Raw genomic sequence first — 6,422 nt, forward strand, 5'->3', positions numbered from 1 at the left:
GAGGACCTGGCGCTTGGCGGAAGCCGCAGTTTCTCAGTTGGAGGCCGCACCACCCGGTTACCTGCCTGCGACATTTTCACGCTGTGTTTTGTTTGAGACCGAGTGGTTGGCTGCGCCTCGGACTCCTTAGCCGAGGCCTTGCTGTGGCTGGGAGACAGTGAAAGACCCGGCTGGACAGCCCGCACCGGAGTTCCCGGAGCCCAGCACCGCAGGCTCAGACCGGCCTCGAGGGAAGGCCTGCGGAAGGAACCCGCGGTCAGAGCGGCCTGCAGAGCGGGGCTGGCGCCCAGAGAACGGCGGGGAGGCGGTGTCCCCTGGTGACACCCCAATGCTGGAGGAAGGTGAGTGGGTCCAGGGAACGGTTTGCAGGTCCAGCCTCTGTCCCAGCTTGCCCACTATTGCTGCTGTGCGACGCGGCCCCGAGCCCTGCGGGTGTCCTTTCCACTTAGGGACGATCTTTTAACAAAGAACTCTGAGGCCCAAACAGTCCGAGGAGCTCAGTCCTGGATAATCTGATTATCCAACCCCTCACCCCTGGGACGTCCTCAGGGTCTCCTCCATTGCTTCTGATCTTCCAGCTCTTGTAGCAGCCAAGGGTCCTCGGAACGGGAGCCAATTGACTCCACCTGAGCTGAGGGCGGGTGGAACCCAGCTGACTGTAAGGTTGTGGCAGGTACTGGGGATTTGGAATCAGAAATCCTGGTTAACCTGTGTTTATTTAGGAAAGGGCAAAATAGCATTGAGTCATTGTGTGTCATAGGTACTGGTCGGACGGTTGCCTAGGCTTTTATGTATGTAGATAATACTGTGAACATGTGTGCAAACGTTTTTGTGTGGACACGTTTTCATTACTCTCAGGTGTATGCCTGGAAAGGAATTGCTGTGTGGTATAACTTTCTAAGAAGCTGCCAAACTTTTTCCTATTTCTCTACATCAACACGTGTTTTCCTCCTGTAAATTTCAGCCATCTAGTGTGTGAAGTGGTACATTATGGTTTGATATGCATTTCTCCAATGATTACTTATGTTGAACATATTTTTTAAATATATTTTATTGATTTTTTACAGAGAGGAAGGTAGAGGGATAGAGAGTTAGAAACATCGATGAGGAACATCGATCAGCTGCTTCCTGCACACTTCCTATTGGGGATGTGCCGATAACCAAGGTACATGCCCTTGACCAGAATCAAACCTGGGACCTTTCAGTCCCCAGGACGGCACTCTATCCACTGAGCCAAACCGGATAGGGCTTGAGCATCTTTTCATGTACTTACTGGCTATTAGTATGTCTCTCACTTGGAGAAATATACAAATCCTCTGCTCATTTTTAAATTGGGTTATCTTTTTATTTGGGGTGGGGTGTGGGAGGTGTAGCTTTTTGTTGTTTATATATTCTTGATATATTCTGGATATTGGACACTTAAAATTATGATTTTGCACATATTTTTCCCCATTCTGTGATTATCTTTTGACTTTTCAATATATATTTTTATTGATTTCAGAGAGCAAGGGAGAGAGAAACATCAATGATGAGAATTATTGATCAGCTGCCTCCTGCACCCCCCACACTGGGGATCAAGCCCACAACCCAGGCATGTGCCCTTGACTGGAATTGAACCTGGGACCCTTCAGTCCACAGGCCAAGCCAGCTAGGGCTCTTTTGACATTTTTTAATAGTGTCCTTTGAAGCACAGTTTTTAATTTTGATGAAACACAATTTTTGTTGTTGTTGCTTGTGCTTTTGGTGCCATATGTAAGAAACTCTCAGGTGTATGCCTGGAAAAGGGATTGCTGTGTGTACAACTTTATAAGGAGCTGCCAAACTTTTCCACTGTGGCTGCACCATTTTACATTCCCAGTAGCAATGTATGAATGTTCCAATTTCTCTACATCAACACTATATTTTCTTCTTGGAGTTTTAGCTTTTACATTAGTTCTTTGGTCCATTTTGAGTTCATTAGCAGTACAAGGTAGGGGTCTAACTTCATTCTTTTATTGATTTTCCAAAATGGTGGAATATCCATTTGTTGTTCCACTTATTTATGCATTCATTGGTTGATTCTTATATGTGCCCTGACCAGGAATCAAACTTGCAAACCCGGCATATAGAGATGATGCTCTAACCCAGCAGTCCCCAACCAGTGGTCCGCGAGGCCCAAAAGGTTGGTGCCGGCTGCTCTAACCAACTGAGCTACTCAGTCAGAGCCTCTACATTTTTTGTGGATGTCCAGTTGCCCCAGCACCATTTTTTGAAAAGAATATTTTCCCCATTTAATTTCCTAGTACTCTTGAAAATCAGTTGTTCATAAAATGTGCTCATTTCTGGACTCAGTTCTCTATTTATCTTTATGTCTGCTCTTGTACCAGTACAGCAATATTTTGATTGTTTTTGTGTAAAGTTTCTCACCTGCTACTATGTGTATTTGGCCAGGTTCCTGACACATTGTTTCCTCTTGCATACTAAAGGTGCTCATTTGGGATGTACTAAACCTGGTGCTTTGGGTTCTATAAAGAATTTCTCTGGCCGAAACCGGTTTGGCTCAGTGGATAGAGTGTCGGCCTGCGGACTCAAGGGTCCCAGGTTCGATTCCGGTCTAAGGGCATGTACCTTAGTTGCAGGCACATCCCCAGTAGGGGGTGTGCAAAAGCAGCTGATCGATGTTTCTAACTCTCTATTCCTCTCTCTTCCTCTCTGTAAAAAATCAATAAAATATATAAAAAAATAAAATTTCTCTGCTTGAGCTAATGTACTGAGAAAGAAATGTTAACATGTTCGATTTTCTGAGTGCATTGATTTGTGTATTAAATAGACATTGATTCTGGAACACAAGGACAGGTTTGTAATAAAATGAGATATTAAATTTATTTTTAAAAAAGGAGGGGGGGGAGGCTAAGGTTCTGGGTGAAAAGAAGTGAAGCATCAAACCTGTCTGCATTCGAGTTCAGCCAAACTCCTCCAGCCTTTTGTATTCCAGTATTCTCCCTTCTTCTACCAAAGGAACTTATTTTAAATTGCCTTTCTAAATCTTTTTCAGACTGGAAGACTGTATCTGAAGAATCATTGCAAAACACAAGGGTAGAGATACCCCCCGGGGAATCAGATCATAGGACCTGTGGACAGGGGAAGAGCTTCCATCTGCGACCACTCCTTTCTCCACAACAGAGAGTTCCTAAAGAAGTGAGACTCCATAAACGTGAAATACAAATGAAGAGCCTCAGGAGGAATTCAGACATAATTGAGTCTCACAGAGCAAAACCATACACATGTAATGACTGTGGCAAAGCCTTCGGTTACTGCTCTTCCCTTTCACAGTATCAGAGGAGCCACACTGGATGCGTGCAGAAAAGGATGGAGGACTCGGAACCGGAACGGAAGCGGGCTCGTACCGACGATGTGACTGCCTCCGGAAGCCGTTCCGAGGCGGAGGAAGAGGACGACGAGGACTATGTGCCCTACGTGCCATTGCGACAGCGCCGACAGCTGCTGCTCCAGCGAAGACGCAGGGAGCTGTGGAGGAGGAGCAGCAGGACAGTGGCAGTGACCATCGGGGAGATGAGGACGACATCCCTCTGGGCCCTCAGTCCCAGGTCAGCCTCCTGGATCAACACCAGCGCCTCAAAGAGAAGGCTGAGGCCCGCAAGGAGTCGGCCAAGGAAAAGCAGCTGAAGGAAGAGCAGAAGATCCTGGAGAGTGTGGCTGAGGGCAGAGCCTTGATGTCAGTGAAGGAGATGGCCAAGGGAATCACATATGAGGATCCAATCAAAACCAGTTGGACACCTCCCCGTTACGTCCTGAGTATGTCTGAAGAGCGGCATGAACGTGTACGGACAAAATACCACATCCTGGTGGAAGGAGATGGAGTCCCACCACCCATCAAGAGCTTCAAGGAAATGAAATTCCCTGCAGCCATCCTGAGAGGCCTGAAGAAGCAAGGCATCCACCACCCAACGCCTATTCAGGTCCAGGGTATCCCCACCATTCTATCCGGCCGTGACATGATAGGCATCGCCTTCACGGGTTCAGGCAAGACGCTGGTGTTCACTTTGCCCGTCATCATGTTCTGCCTGGAACAAGAAGAGAGATTACATTTCTCCAAGCGTGAAGGGCCTTATGGACTCATTATCTGTCCCTCGCGAGAGCTGGCCCAGCAGACCCACGGCATCCTGGAGTATTATTGCCGCTTGCTGCAGGAGGACAGCGCGCCACTCCTACGCTGCGTGCTTTGCATCGGGGGCACATCTGTCAAAGAACAGATGGAGGCCATCCGACAGGGTGTGCACATGATGGTGGCCACCCCTGGGCGCCTCATGGATCTACTGCAAAAGAAGATGGTCAGCCTAGACATCTGTCACTACCTGGCCCTAGACGAGGCTGACCGCATGATTGACATGGGTTTAGAGGGTGACATCCGCACCATCTTCTCCTACTTCAAGGGCCAGCGACAGACCCTACCCTTCAGTGCCACCATGCCTAAGAAGATACAGAACTTTGCCAAGAGTGCCCTGGTGAAGCCTGTCACCATCAATGTGGGGCGTGCTGGGGCCGCCAGCCTGGATGTCATACAGGAGGTGGAATATGTGAAGGAGGAGGCCAAGATGGTGTATCTGCTCGAGTGCCTGCAGAAGACACCCCCGCCCGTGCTCATCTTTGCAGAGAAGAAAGCAGAGGTGGATGCCATCCATGAGTACCTGCTGCTCAAGGGGGTCGAGGCTGTGGCCATCCATGGGGGCAAAGACCAGGAGGAACGGACCAAGGCCATCGAGGCATTCCGGGAGGGCGAGAAGGATGTTCTAGTGGCCACGGACGTAGCCTCCAAGGGCCTGGACTTCCCTGCCATCCAGCACGTCATCAATTACGACATGCCTGAGGAGATTGAGAACTACGTGCACAGAATAGGCCGCACCGGGCGCTCAGGAAACACTGGCATCGCCAGCACCTTCATCAACAAGGCCTGCGATGAGTCAGTGCTGATGGACCTCAAAGCCCTGCTGCTGGAGGCCAAGCAGAAGGTGCCACCTGTGCTGCAAGTGCTGCACTGTGGGGACGAGTCCATGCTGGAGATTGGAGGGGAACGAGGCTGTGCTTTCTGTGGGGGCCTGGGCCATCGCATCACCGACTGCCCCAAACTTGGGGCCACGCAGACCAAACAGGTCAGCAACATCGGCCGCAAGGACTACCTGGCCCACAGCTCCATGGATTTCTAGCCGTCGGTCATCCCTCTCCAAGAGGCCTCAGTCTCTGGGTTCCAGTTGCCTCCCACACACCAGACTTTGGACAAGAAGCCAGCATCCTCGGCCCAGCTGGCTTGGGCTAGGCTGGGCCTGGCTGCCTGCACTCTGTGCCTCTGGAATGACTATTGCTCCCCTTTATCCCAGTTGTCATTAAAGCACAAACCTCTCTAGTCCCCCAAAAAAACACAGAAGAGCCACACTGGAGAGAAGCCCTATGAGTACAATGAATGTGGGAAAGCCTTTAGCCTGAGCTCCTCTTATTCAGCACCAAAGGATTCACACTGGAGAGAAACCCTACAAGAGCAGCGAGTGTGAGATGGCCTTCAGACAAATTACAAATCTTATAACCCACCAAACTACCCACACTCTGGAGAAGCCATACAAATGTAACGAATGTGGGAAATTTCTCGGTGAGAGCTCAGCCCTCATTAGACATGATGGAATTCACACTGGAGAGAAGCCCTACGAATGCAATGTGTAGCAAAGCATTTAAACAGAGTTCATGCCTTAGCATCTGAGAATTCATACTGGTGTGACACCCCACCAATGTAGAGTGTGGGAAGGCCTTCAGGTGTAGGTCAGCTTTCATTAGACACCAGAGCCTCCATGCTAGAGAGTAACTGCAAACAGGACCAATGTGGATGGGGACCTGATGGCTTGAAAGCCTCTGGAAACACGATTTGTACCTTTAATAAAATGACTATTTCATGTGGAAGGTCTCAGGAGCTTTTTTCTCTTTAACATCATTTGTCAACTATATGACCCAACTGAAATTACTAGTTACCTATATTCAGTGGGCCTAAGTGCTTTTTTTGTGTACCAAGCACTTCAGAAACTTTGGTTTATAAAACTATGATCAAATCAATGGAAGACCTGGTTCCTACATAAATTCTAGGTATTTCAGCAATGGTTATCCCTCCTTGAATGACTTGCAAGAAACCAAAAGAACCAAGAATTCTGGCCAGGAAAGAGCATTTCTCTATAATGGGGTCAAAGTATCTGATTTGAGGAAGTAAATTCAAGTAGGGAAGACTCTAGGGCCAACCATTTAATGCTACAATTTCATTGACGGTAGGTGATGAAGGATTCATGCCTTAATGCTAAATATATGAAAACCTACAGCCATGCCTGGTTTCCCCAGTGGAGAGAGCCTCAGTCTGTGGGCTGAAGGGTCCCAGGTTTGATTTCAGT

The 6,422-nt window shown here is 48.6% G+C and overlaps 1 pseudogene; it reads left to right on the top strand.

The window, feature by feature from the left end:
- Positions 1-3,348: 3,348 nt before the first annotated feature.
- On the top strand, positions 3,349-5,946 carry LOC129151676 (probable ATP-dependent RNA helicase DDX41; annotated as a pseudogene).
- The last annotated feature ends 476 nt before the right edge of the window (positions 5,947-6,422 follow it).

This window comes from Eptesicus fuscus, chromosome 15 (assembly GCF_027574615.1).
Source record: "Eptesicus fuscus isolate TK198812 chromosome 15, DD_ASM_mEF_20220401, whole genome shotgun sequence".
Taxonomy (NCBI): Eukaryota; Metazoa; Chordata; class Mammalia; order Chiroptera; family Vespertilionidae; genus Eptesicus; species Eptesicus fuscus.